Source organism: Platalea leucorodia, assembly GCF_965183815.1.
Source record: "Platalea leucorodia genome assembly, chromosome: 4".
NCBI lineage: Eukaryota > Metazoa > Chordata > Aves > Pelecaniformes > Threskiornithidae > Platalea > Platalea leucorodia.
Window position 1 is genome coordinate 47160726 of NC_138826.1, and position 14769 is coordinate 47175494.

The 14769-nt window shown below is 36.4% G+C and overlaps 1 protein-coding gene across 1 annotated transcript in view; it reads right to left on the reverse strand.

Annotated features, from left to right (window-relative positions):
• Window positions 1-14546, reverse strand: part of CCDC91 (coiled-coil domain containing 91) — a gene marked incomplete at its 3' end in the record, with an annotated part of 162295 nt that extends 147749 nt beyond the window's left edge. The window contains exon 1 of the mRNA XM_082310178.1: window positions 14477-14546. The remainder of the gene's footprint in view (window positions 1-14476) is intronic.
• Between the last annotated feature and the right edge of the window lie 223 nt (window positions 14547-14769).

Here is a 14769-nt window from a genome sequence, read left to right on the forward strand (position 1 = left end):
CTTCAAAATGCCTCTGCCTTCTACAGTACTTCTGTTTGCAGCAATGATGGCATTGATGGCAACATAGAAGTAAGGCCATCCATCCCCATATCCCCATATTACACTAGCATGCACACACACAAAAACCAGATAATTCATAAAACATACATTGCCTCACAGCTAAGATACAGAATAAATTGGATGCACAAAGTTTATGAAGTATAGGCAATATATGCAGACAAGCCTCTATTCATCACAGTGTGCCTAATTCAAAATGTTCCACATCTTCCCAGTCTAACGCAAAATAATTGTTCTTTCTCCCATGTAATTTATTTTAAATCGCAATTTTGTATATCCTCCAAAATCTTTGTTAAACTGGAAATAAATACATGCCTAACAGATATTCATCCTAAAGTATAAAACTACCATGCATGTAGAATACATATACAAGAACAAAATAATAACAAACTTGTATATAATACACTTGAGAATTTATGGAATTATTTAAGTTAACAAGGACCTTATATATTCACAGAGCTTAACAGCTTTTGAAATGGCACTGTTTAAAGAGAACTACTGAAATTTGTCCAAAAGTTGCTATGCAGAAGTAATCCCTTCTGGCAACACTGAGAAAACAAGCTGAACATTCAGGTTCCAAAGAGTAAACGGCAAGTAGAGTGATATCTTTTAACTACATTAATTACTGGGCAATTACATAGTCTTTAGTCAGCAAAATTCCCAATGAAGACAAGTTTTGCTTGACTAAAGGCAGCAAGAAAAAGCTTGAATATTTGAACAATAACCATTAATTCCCTATACTTAATAATAATAATAAAAACAATGCATTTAACAATTAAAAGTTTCAGGTAATTACTGTAATTTTCTTTAGAGACTTTAAGAAAAAAATTATGTGAATGGACAACTTCAGCCAAAACAGTAATTTTCTGAAATATCAGATTGTTAAAAAAATATTAACACAAAAATCACAACTATTTTCCTTCACTTATAATGAGTAGTACGTTAGGCTTCTTCTATAATCAAACCACTATTTTCCCAGGACAAATATTGCTGAGTGCACAACTTATATGGAAAATTATTATCATAAACATTTCACTAAATCAGAAAAAAAAGAAAAATCCTTTTTTTAATCCAAAACGCAAAAATAATATTAAGAAATTCAAGTCCAGTGCATTTAATGAGAGCAGCTCAGAACACAGCCTGGCTCTCTGTCACTAGGATACTGAATTGGAGGTACAGTCTGCCAGAAGACTATAACTAAATTCAACTCTGCAAATTGTTAGTCCGCCTTCACCTTTCCCTCACTTTTTTATTTAGCGTGTGGCTCTGTAATTCAAACCTAATGGAGGAACCAGGATTGGATTAACAAGGAAAAACTACACAGTAGCCTCTGCTGTAACAAAGATGCTGCCAGTGTTCTATCCTTCATCAGTTTTACTAACTCCAGATGTTCCATAGTCATTTATAGTTTAACCAGGTTAAATACAGATGTGTGCATTCTTCCATTGGATCCAATGTTGACAAAGGATTAAATACATTTTCACATTTTAAAATACAAACTCTTATTTATTATCTAGACTCCTAAACTAGACACTATAATCAGATCACAGTGTATTTTACGCTATGAGGAAATTCGAACAATTTAAGCATAGTTGCTACCTGAAGACGACCATTTAAAATAAAAATGTGTTATGTTTTTGCAACAACTTGGTTAACTTCCTTTCTTTTTTTTAAAAAAATGATTCAGGTATGTTAGAAATAGAGTGTGTTTTACATATGCCATGCAGATCAGCAGTAATAAAAAATTACTTGAATTTTTTTTCTATTTTTTTTAGAATTCTCACTACTCAGTATTCTTTACTCAACTTTGATATGCATCCATTTTACTAAAACATGCCTTTGATACAGTTCACACCACAATAACTGGATAAATTAACTTCCTAAATCGTTATTAAACACACTCTGGAATACATTAAGGCAATCCAGCAGGTCAGCATCTTTATCTTTGTAAAAACATTTTGAAACCTTTTACTGATAAGTTCGCTTTCTAACAGTATTGCCTTGGACCCTTTCAAACGCATGGCAAAGGTGGTTTACTTCTAAAAGTGTGCACTGAAAGTATTAAGGATTTATATTACATATTTTCTGCTTGCTCAAACTCATAACTTTCTCAACTGTGCGTGTACCACTGGGGCAACATGTGTGTGTATGTTTATCTTCATATATATATGTATATGTATGTATACATAAAGAGACAGAGCACACCTATTTTCAGATAGTAAAACAAAAAGGATTATGTATACCAAAGTCTTCAGGGCACACAGTCAATTTAAATTTAATAGTTTCCAAAAATAATATAATTTGCCCCTATTTTTGAAATTTTCAAGCACATTAATCCCTGTCTCTTCTCCTTTTAAAGAAAATGTGGTTCTTGAACCAATATTGCTCTTTCAACCCTAACAAAGCACAAGTCAGGCCTCTTTATAAATATTAAAGGCAATTCATGCACGTATTTACAAGGATAACTCCACCAAATCTCAGGTACCTTCAATGCTGATAAACTTAGATAGCTGAATCGCACACTTTTTAAGCATTTATCAACTAGAAAAAAACTACTCACAAAAATCCTAAAACAGAAACTATTTTTTATCTTCTAATAATAAAATTAATCTGATCCTGGAGCATCAATATCTCATTTTGCCATTCATCATACAGTAATTCATATTAAATTTCTGTATGAATTATTTTTAAGTGGACTGTAACTTTTAAACAAAAGTGGTTTTAAATTCAGTTTCTGAGACCCTTCCCACAGTCATTTTATAATGTTACTATACATTAGTGCTAATCAGGTGTGCAAGAACTTGTCCAGAAAAAAAATAGTAAACCAAACTTTTTAACATTTCCCATGTAACAGACAGAAATATGAGAAAAACTTCAGAACCCACCAGCAGAACGTATCACAGGTCACAAGACTTGACTGAAAACCAGCATTTCAAACTAAGTACAACTTTTCTTCAATCTATAGTTGATCAGGCCAAGACACTGATTTTTGCTCCAGCAGCTTATAAACTAAAAGCAAGTCAACTGTGGCATGTATATCACATGGAAACCTCTTTAGAAGCTCTGCATTATTTCAGAAGTTGCACCCCATGGAAAGTCCTTTTAAAAGCTTAACTGGCAAGCGTATGCTAAAATATTTTGTTTTCCATCTAAAACGACACTGAATTCCAATCCTCAGAGACAGGATTTCCAGTTTATTTCTCTCTATACACACACCGTAAACTCAAGAACTGTAACATAGGGAAGTGTTGTTAAAGTTTTGAAAAAAGAGTAAGCCTAGTGCAAATAACTTGACTGTAGGTCTCTTTTCCTCAGAAATTTAAAAAAAAAAAAAAAAAATCACTGGCCTGTGTTCTGCGATAAATAAAAGATATTTAAGTGAAAACATAGGTATTTAATATTAAAGGATACTAAAACAAATTCAAAGTAATGCAATTCCAATCTTTCCCTCAAGCGTCACCTCAAGATAAATGAAATCAATTCCAGCAGTCTGTCCTGGCAAAGTATTTAATAAGGAAAAATCCAACTGCAAAGAACTACAAGACTGAGTTTTTGGCAATGGTACACAGAATATTGGATAGCTTTTACCTATATTCACCTTATTCAAAAACCTTAGAGAGACATGGAGTGAACTTATAATTATTTAATACATTATTTAGTATATTCAGCAGTTATTTAGTATATTTATTTATTCACAAGCTAATAGAACTTCAGAATCTAGAGCATGTGCAGACAGCACTGTAAGCAGCAAAATCTTTTCATGGTACTAGAGGACAGGTTTCAAACAGATCAATCTCTATAATCAATACTTTCCTAATTACTTTTTATATGTACTTATTGGTGTCCCCCATTCTGTGAAGACTTCAACTGTAGTTAAAATAACAAAAGACAGTTCTTTCTTATTCTTCTCCTTACAGTTTATTGTGTTCAAAACTAATTTACAGCCAAATAGTTCTTCTGATTAAAAGTAGGCTCTTGCATTGGCAGCATGGTTCAATACCACCTTCTTATTTACTGAACAATCAATTCTGTGCAAGAAATTATACTGTAGCAAAAACCAAAGCAAATACAAACAAGAACAAGCACAGTATGTAAGTGGTCTGCTGACTTTTTTTGGCTCCGAAACATTTGAAAATAAACCATTCCATAGGACCTCTAATAGAAAGCAGAAGAGGAGCAGCTTAAGAGTGAATTTAGCATTTGTCTTTACTTGTCAAGGGCATCTATACACATTTACATAGACACCAAGACTATTTCAAAAGTATATTGTTAGTATGGACTTTTAAATCAATATTCAAAGCACTTCAGTTTTGGTTTAGTAGTTCTGTACCTCAATCTGACTAAGTTTGCCATTACCACTGCAAACTGAGCTGAGGACTCATTGTCGCATCCACTAAATAACCTCTAGGTGCAAACTGCCTCAGAGGTTTTTCAGAAATATTAACAGAAAAGCACAGCCAGTACTATTTTCCTTTGTATAAAAAGCTACCTTTTTGCTGGCCTGAAAGAGAAAAGAATTGACTAGCAATCAATAAGTACTATTTACATGTCCCCTATGTGAAGTTCAAATCAGTTTGGTGCCTCAACTCTCTACAACAACCTGGCATCACAAAAGCATTTCCAAACCTTTGGAAGTTTTGTATTTTGAACCTTCAAATCTTACCCCCAGCCTAGCTCAATTAATCAGTGTCATCTATTACTGTTATTCCCTACTTTCTCACACACATTAATTCTCACAGATAACACTTAACATCCAAATTCACTTACTTCTCTGATCTAGATGGTACTCAGAATATAAATTTCACCAACTATTATACCAAGGGATGTCTTCTAGCAAACGTAATCAGAACTGCTCATCTCTTCAACACCTAAAAAGTTTATCTGTAACTCAGTAACAGTGTCTTTTAGGTGCCTTTCAATAGACTGTGATCAGACACAAACACCTGGAGGAAGTACATGGCAAAGCATGATACACAGTAACTTAAATTAGTTATACTGTTCTTCACAGCTCATACTTTGCTGATACCATCACACCCAGAAACATAGTAAATCAGTAACCTTTTAGTCTCTTCTTCTACTGCAGGGACAAGCAGTCAGAAAAATAATACCCGCATATTCAGCCTGAATACACAGAACTAAAAATGGAAAAGAAGTGTGCTCCTTCGACAAACTTCCCAAAGGAGAAGAGCATGAGAAAAGAAGTTGTAATTGCAGCAGTGATGCTACTTGCTGACCACTGTCCTCTGTCCAGGCTTAACAGCAGCCTAATAACACAACAATCTGCTGCCTTACTTAGCACAGACACACATTAACAAAAGACATTGACAGTCCCTTGCACAAACCATCAAAAAATTGCTGTAGAGAAATATAATATGTAAACAAATGTGTTCGATGAACCACTCAGAATTTTTTTTTTATGTCACCTCCACCCCCCCATCCAGCTTAGGTCAATAGTTACCTATTTCTACCATATGCAGTTTTGTTTAATTTTATTTTCCTAACAGGTCTATTATCACTCAATGTATTTAGATTCCCACATTTCACCCATTATACCCAAAACCACATGCAGAAGATTAGGCTAGTTTTCTGACATCTCCTTTTCCCTTAACTTTACACCCCAGTAGAAAACAGAAATCTAAACAATGTACCAGTGGAACAAAGACTGGTTTATCTTTAATTATTTCAACTGAATATAATCCCCAGGGAAGGAGACAAAAAATTGCTTGTGAAATTCTAATTTTAAGGCTTGGAACACACTGTTAGAGAGAATCCCTTCATAATCTTGTATATTGAGTTCAAATTGTTTATTAAGTTGCTGCAATAGGCTGTTAGTTTCTGCTTCTCAGATGAAGGGATTTTATTTGTTTGTTTTTTAAATGTTAAGTTACTTTTAGGGCTAGGTTAAGCAACCTGTTTCACTCTGCATTTAAGTGGAGTAGGGGATTATATTCCCTTTTCATAACTGGGTTAAGAGAGTAGCCACCATGAACTGAAACTGAAGTCTGCTGCTGCTTAGAGTGCAAAAGGCATAGAAGACATTGCAAAGGGGCACCAGTTGTCCTCACAGTTTTCTCCCATCAGAGAAGACTATGCAATGTATTTATTCCCTTACCTCTTAAGATGTTTGAGAACACAGGATCTTTACCTTACTGAAAAAAATCATTCAAAGAAACTCCCACCATCTTCCTTTTATTTGTTAGAATATAAAAGCAACTGAAACTGCTAAGTAAGTCCTACATCAGGTATGCCTGGAGTTCTTCACAAAAAATATACTCAAAAAAACAGTAAAAATACAGTCTTAGTCCCAGCTGCTTATCACATCTGCCCAACTAAACGTGTACCCAGCTCCGACATCTTGGCAATAACGAAGTGACTACTTCAAATAATGCGTCCCACCCCCACCAAAAAAACAAAACAAAACAAAACAAAAAAACCCCACCCCAGCCCAAAGATAAAGAACACTGAACAGCCAGTCCTGAAATTTATCTTACAGCTACTGACCAAGCAGCAGTTTGATATTAACACAAATGAAAATCATAGGTGTGTATGACCTGGTCAACTCCCCAGCTCATTTTAAGCAAAATAATTCAGTCCAGCTTGTTAGCAGACAAATTAAGACCACTGATTTTGAAATGATAGATCCTGGACCCCCATCACTATGTCCCCAAGGCATTCTGATCTGCCCTACCCACATTCCTTAAGAATGTCATTATAAACATTTTTAGTAAAAAAAAACATACAAGCTGCAACACTTCTAGAAAACTTCGGATGGACACCAAATAAGTATCAGTGGTTTGTGCTAGCAGATCAGGATGCATGTAGTCTGTTTTGTCTTTTTTTTTAATAAAAATATCATCATTTTAATATTATCTACAGATTTTGCCTTAAAAAAAATAAGAAACTGTCGCAATGAAAATATTTTCTAAAGTCATTACTTAGAAAACACTTCTCTCTCAAGTCAGTCTAACTCCTCTAGAAGTGAAGCACAGAAGTTTTCCCTACCACACAGAAGATTTTTTTTTTTTTTTTTTTAAACAGGACTGTCATTGGCCACAAGCTCCTACCACATCACAGATCAAACCCTTTTCCATTTTCTTACTACTACTCATGCAATAATCACAAATCTAATGTGGAAAAGAAATGAAAACTGACTTTCGAAGACCTCAGGTAAAAACACTGCCTTTCTGAAATCCAGGCATTCCAAACAAGGGCTGCTATACCAAACAAGGCAAAAGATTGTGCTGATTTTGGCTGGGACAGAGTTAATTTTCTTCCTAGTAGCTAGTATGGGGCTATGTTTTGGATTTGTGCTGGATTTGTGCTAAAAAAGGGATGTTTTAGTAATTGCTGAGCAGTGCTTACACAGAGTCAAGGCCTTTTCTGCTTCTCACCCCACCCCACCAGCAAGCAGGCTGGGGGTGCACAAGAAGTTGGGAGGGGACACAGCTGGGACAGCTGACCCAGACTGGCCCAAGGGCTATTCCACAGCATATGATGTCATGCTCAGCATATAAAGCTGGGGGAAGAAGAAGGAAGGAGGGGACATTTGGAGTGATGGTGTTTGTCTTCCCAAGTAACCGTTACGTGTGATGGAGCCCTGCTTTCCTGGGGATGGCTGAACACCTGCCTGCCCATGGGAAGTAGTGAATGAGTTCCTTGTTTTGCTTTGCTTGCACGTGTGGCTTTTGCTTTACCTATTAAGCTGTCTTTATCTCAACCCACGAGTTTTCTCACTTTTACTCTTCAGATTCTCTCCCTCATCCCACCGGGGGTGAGTGAGCGAGAGACTGTGTGGTGCTTAGTTGCCGGCTGGGGCTAAACCACAACAAGGCATACCTACAAGAAGATAAAGACCTGTCTCAATAGCAGATACAACCCAATCTAGAAATCTAATTATAAAATCATATTATAATCTGTTCTCACCTTTGAATACAATACATGTTCAAAATTCCAATATAAAATTATTCATTCTATTCCATGAAAGAGAACTGCGATTTGATAGAGAAATATTTGTACTTTCTGCAGTAACATTTATCTGGTTTTAAATATTGAGAACATTTTCATCACAACCATATTATTAAAACTCAATGAGCATCAGAAATACAAAAAAAATCAACTTAGAAAAAGAAGACTCTTAGAAAGATTTGAGTCCCTTAATTATTCTTCAGAACAGGACCTGCACAAGCACAATGACAATATAACCCTACTAATGCTTTCTCGTATCTCCACAAACTGTTAAATGCAAATTACAGGCCATATCCTGCGCCTTTCTAACATGAGTGGTCCTCTAAGTTTTAATGAGTTTGCCAATTGGCAAAACATCTTTTAATTTTTTTTTACTTTTAGTTAAAAAAATAAATTAAATAAACATTTTAATAAAAATTAATAAAATGTTTTACAATTTTTTGTTTTTACATTTCATTAATTCATAATTAGTAACATTAATGATACATAAAAGCATTAACAAACCATAGTGGAAACAGTGACAGTGAGTACAAATTCTACACTAACAAACTGAAAACTGAAATCCACCAGGCTCTCAGGGAACAACTACTAACTCTGTGGGACTCTACAACCCATTTCTAAAATGGAGTCAGCTCAGCTCAGAATGAATTTGTGTGGAAAAAGAAAAAAATGTAAGCACATTTCGCCTCCTTTACATGTTTCCTAATGCTTTACCATATAGCCTGAATCAAACTGGGATCAGTTTATATAATCATATAGTGCAGAATCACATTGCCTTGATGTTACCGTTCCCTTTAGATGCTGACCTAAAGCCAGAAAAAAATCATTTATCCATCGAAATTATCCAAAGCTTTAAGCTTTCTTCAGCATTACAGAGGATATGTCTCATCGATATGTGGACAGAGAATTCAGGACCCCAATTTTTCATCTGTAGGAGGCACCTACACACCATAATCTTTACGAATATACTTTCCCCAATGAAGACACAGGGCAATCCATGAGCAATTTCCAGTACTTTAAAAATAGCCTTTACAGACTGTAACAGTAATTCTCTCCAGCCAGGCTCAGGAGGTAGTTCCTGACAGAGACACCTCTGGACATTATGAAAAGCCCCAAATAGTACCAGGGAAACATGGACCCCAACCTCAGCAAGGATTAATGATGAGATTTTCCCAGAGAGCAGGTATGTATTCTGGGTACATAACAACAGATTAATTGTCTCTAAACCTGCTCACCTTCTTACAGATTTCTCCTGCCTTCAGAGTGCCCAAAAGAACACATGCAAGTATGTCTACAGCAGTTATTTTCTTGAAAAGTCCATAGCTTAGGGCAAATATTTGTCACCCCTTTCCGCTCAAACTCACCCAGTACCCTCACTCAGAGCTGCATCTCTTCCGCAGAGTGTTCATTGAATAGAACAGAATAATATTTCAGTTGGAAGGGACCTACAACAATCATCTGGTCCAACTGCCTGACCACTTCAGGGTTGACCAAAAGTTAAAGCAAATTATTACGGGCATTGTCCAAATGCCTCTTTAAACACTGATAGGCTTGGGGCTTCGACCACCTCTCTAGGAAGCCTGTTCCAGTGTCTGACCACCCTCTCAGTAAAGAAATGTTTCCTAATGTCAAGTCTGAACCTCCTCTGACGTGGCTTTGAATCATTCCCATGTGTCCTGGCACTGGATCCCAGGGAGAAGAGATCAGCACCTCCCTCTCCACTTCCCCTCATCAGGAAGCTGTAGAGAGCAATGAGGTCACCCCTCAGTCTCCTTTTCTCCAAACTAGACAAGCCCAGAGTCCTTGGCCGCTCCTCATAAGACATGCCTTCCAGCTCATAATATTCATACTGAAGTAAGTAGGAAATTTTCATCACATTTTCATACATGTTTATTGTCACTTGAAACAGATAATTGCAAATTGCATATTTTTCTGCTTCTATTCAGAGCAAAAGACTATAGTGCCTCGGCATGGCTGTGTTGTCACACAACAGCTCTTAAGAATGCAATACTTCATAATCAAGAGTACAGTTCTTCAATACATACAAAAACTGAAACACAACCAATAAGGATACTCAAACATTGATATTCTCTGTGATAATGCCACTGTGAACTGATTTTATAGAAATAACACATCACATCATTACATCCCTTTTTAAGTCCTTTGTTGAAGTAAAAGCAACAGTTCTAGTAATAGATTCAGGGCTACAGCCTTGAAAGTAGTAGTTTTCCAACTGGAAGAATTTGGGTTTGGATGTTTTGTACCTTAACATGTGCTTGCACATCCTATATCCTTTGTTTCCAGAAAAATAGTTTTAATATTGTCAGCCATTAGTGCCAGTTTCCAACTCTATTCTATGTACTACAAGCAATCTACTCTCCAGTACAGATTGCTTTGCCCTGTACAGTATCTGCTACAGCCTTATAGTCCAAAGGGAAGATGAACAGAGGCAAGAGTCACCATTTGGAACCACCCCAGCCACCAGCATAATTATTTAAACTATTTTTTCCTTAAAAAACAAAACAAAACAAAACAAAAAGCCCCAACCATTATTGTTGCATAGTCACCTAAAATTAGTTTACATATATGCACAGAAACCTGCCAGCTTTTCCAGAAGGACTGCACTAAAGTAAGAGAAGCAATATTCCTGGCGTCTAAAGGTGGAAGAACTGGACAAGACCTGACTTAAAAAAACCTGTCAGGTTTCACTGCACATGAAAACTTGCCTGACTAGTTAATAGTGGACTGTTATGATACCATGTGTTATCGGATAAGGAGATTCACAAAAATCAGCTAAAACAGTCAAATTTGGTTCTTTGATCAAGAAAAGTGCTGAAGAGGTAAAAACTTTACATTCTAAAACTATTACCAGAGTTGCTAGTAGGAACCTTAAAAATCAGAATTTAATCCTGTAACATTTTCAGTAAGTGGAGGTTTTTAAAGCCAGTGTTGCATAAACTGTCTGAGATTTTAGATCTTTTTTTACTAAGTTAGCACTATAGTTTGGCCATGCTTGATTTTCTTAAAACTAAAACTTAGAACTTCATGCAAAAATAACCAAGGACTATATATATCGACTGAAATTAGCACCTTAAACGAAAGCCATTTCCAGATTCTTCTCTGAAAGACATAAAAAAACCTGAATTGCGATCACTTTAATGACAAACAGCAAAAACTGCTTTTCTTGTATAGGCATTATACAGGCATGAGAAACATTTTTCTTTCTGAGGATTCAAAACACCTTTGTAATTATTATGTCAATTCCTCTAGCTCTGTTTCAAAGGCTTGAAAAGTTTACTAGACAGTATCTGTAACTGTGATTAACAGGAAATATTAGCCTCATGTATGCAAACAAAGGCAGACAGATGCCACATCCAGTTGCTGAAAAACTGCAGAAGAGTTCTATAAAAATGCCATCCCTAAAAATCTCTTTAGAATATCCATCACCACTTTAACAAACAAGTACATGTAAAGTAATACATTTAATTCACTTCCTTTTAATTCAAAAAGTCCTCTGTGACTGTTTAAAAAGAAATTTACAGGTACATAATTCTACTTCTTCAACCATACTCTATAAGGGAATTTACATTTTTAAGCCTTGGTTTCATCAAAAGAGTGGACAGAACCCCCAGAATTAATTTCAGTCTCTCCAAAAATAAATCTGTCAACTGAACAATGTAAAGGAAAAAAGCCTGCTATGTCAGAAAAGCAAAACTCTTCACATTGGTCAATCCCAAACTCTTCCAGAAGAAAGACTATGAATCCTACTGTATGTTAAGGAAATCTAGATATTATGTTATTCTACATTAAGAAAATTACAAATCACTTAATTTCTTTCTGTAAAAATAGCACCACTTCTGGAGACTCAGGTCTGGAGAGCAGGTGCCATTGCTTAAGGGACACAAAGGGATAAAGGAAGATTTACATTGCAATAGGTCTTATCAGAAAAGCTAAATCCAACTTTAAAATTGATGGTATTTATTTTTACTAACACAAGCAAGGGTTATTTCCACGTAACTCTTAAGTCTTTAGAAGCCTGAGATAACCAAAATGGAAAAACAACCCCCGCCTTGAACTTCTGATGCATTCTTATGATTATAAATGTCAAAGTAACGAAGTAGTGAAATGTAACAGATGTTAAAATACAATGACTGAAAGTCACCTTGCAACACTTTTCTGATAATCTACCACTTACAATGCACTTAAAGGTAGATTTAGTCTGCATGACTGAATATTTACACTGTCTGCAGCCTGAAACCTCTAGTGTGCTAGGGAAAAAGCCCTATACAGAAGAAAAAACATAGCTGAAAACATATCAAGATTGGTTTAACTAGAGTTTTTTCCTTCATTATTATGATCAAATTAGTTTTATATAAGCAGAAAGAACTTTCTTGTAAGGGCATTTAAGCATCAAAAACTGCACAAATGGTCAATAGCAGATTACAAAACACACAAGCATATCAGACCATTGCAGACTGAAACAACCACCTTGTGAACCTGAACAGACTCAAATGAACATGGGCAAGAAGGTATTGTAAACTTTACATTTAAAGATTCACAAAAAGCTTGTTTCCATCATACCACAAACTTTTTTCCATTTGGTGTTGCAAGCTTTCCTGGAAGTTGGTTTTCAGTAAGCCAGGAGGAATCAAGCCAACTGCTCAGATACACACCATACTTAGATGTCTTAGCAGTTCTGTAAACATTTGGAGAATGCCAGTTATTGCCCTTAAGATTGCGATGCAATTGTTCCTCTGGACCAGAAATATGCATTATAGCATAATTGTATTTTGGCACCTACAAATCTATGTAGCTGTCATCATCCTGAACATCAGCCTGACACCACATAAACAGCGAACATTGTCTAGACAACATATATTATTTACCAAGCCCTGGCAGTAATTGTGTTACTTAGAAAGAAATGTGAAGGAGCTGGTCTAACAGCCCATGGTGTTCAAAGACATGCAGAAAACAATCAAGGAGCACGTAATTAAATGCAAAAGTACTTAAACTGGATTGAGAGTTCTAGTGAGGCACTGACTGATCAATATGTCTCAAAATCCTTGGGGAGGTTTATGTATGAACATCACAGATGTAAATGTGTCACCAGGTATACTCAGTTTTCAATCATTTCTATCTCTAGGTAGAATTAAACTGGCAGGAAGCCTTAAACTTAATTATAGCAATGGTCAGAATAAAGATTTGGAGAAAAATATGCCCAAAGGTGACAGACTAATGTCCACTGTCCCAATCCACTGTGTACAAAATCCACCTACCTCCTCAGATGAGCTACAGTAAAATACCATCTCAGCTTTAAGGTAGGAAGCAGCATGGGGAGGCTGTGATGTCCCAGACTAATAGCAGAAAGCATTATTGGTGAAGCTATTCATAAAGGCATGTTGAGGCACACAGCACATAAGTAGCTCTCCTAGTCTCCTGTATTTAATCATCTTCCTTTGAAAACAGCATAAAATAAATTTGCACCAGATTCTCAAGAATCTCTTTAAGAGGTTCTGAAAAAGGCTCTGGGATTATCTACTATTTATTGAGCACCCAGGCATCACCTGTTTGAACACTGCTGTGATTTTTTTTCTTTCAAATCCTACAAGCATGGAGTTCACTACTGAGCTCATTAACAGACATTGTCTACCCTGCAAACTCTGTTTGAAAATGCTCAGCAGTCTGCTTACTGTATTAGTGACTGAGAAACTGAAATCCCTGAAGAAAAAACAATGAATTACAAGAACACTGGCACCAAGAGTTACTTAAGACATTCAAGCCATGGATATGCAGGCACTCAGAACAAAGTCGTAAGTTAGAAATGTATGCAGAAGAGCAAAATCTGAAGAGCAGGAGAAAGCAAAGCAGCCAGAAAGCACTGAGAATAAAAACAATTAAGCAAGTCTACAGAAACAGGTGTGCAAGCACTGTGACAAAAACTACCCAAAGCTCCCCCAAAATGCTGCAGTAAGATGGCAAGAAATGCATTCACAATGTGGAGTTGATAGGCAAAAAGCATTGCTAAGAAAGGAAAGGAAAATTGCTTAGAAGATAAACTATAGTGTCCTGAGAAGCTGCAGAGAGAGTTCATCAAGGGAGTATCCCAGAGCAAAAGGTTAAGCTCAGGTGCTGAGATATCAAGAGGATATAGTCAACTCTATTATACATATGAGAAGCTCAAAACCTAAAATGTTTACAGACCAGATTTATAGAAAATGTTTCAGAGGCCTGAGGATTCAGAGAGCTTTTCAGAAATACTTCAACACTTAGCTCCATTTATAGTAACAGATATTAGGCACACAGTAACCTCTGAAAAATCAGACCAGATATTTCAGCACAACTTAAGATTCTGGACAATGTTTGAAAATTTGGCCATGTAGTTTGGCCTCAGAAGCAGAGGAGCAGAGAAGTCATAGCCAAGATTTCCAAACCTCTGGGCTAGAGAACTACTCACAAGGTTCTCCTTCCTGTTGACAGGGATATCAATTTTCTGGTGCAGGGAAGGATGGCTCCTGTTGTTCCTCTAGACTACTTTTAAAATCCCCTTTTGTAGCAACCCTTAAGACACAGCACTAAGAACAGCCACCACAACACATGGATATCAATACCGGTGGGCCGTAGCTGTGGCATACGTAGGGCCTGGACCTGGGGACAGTACTGGAGGAGGAGTCAGGCAGATGAAGGCAGGCCTCGCAGAGACAATCACCCGCAGCAACCGCTGCAGCCAGGCTCTACCACCGCCGGTAC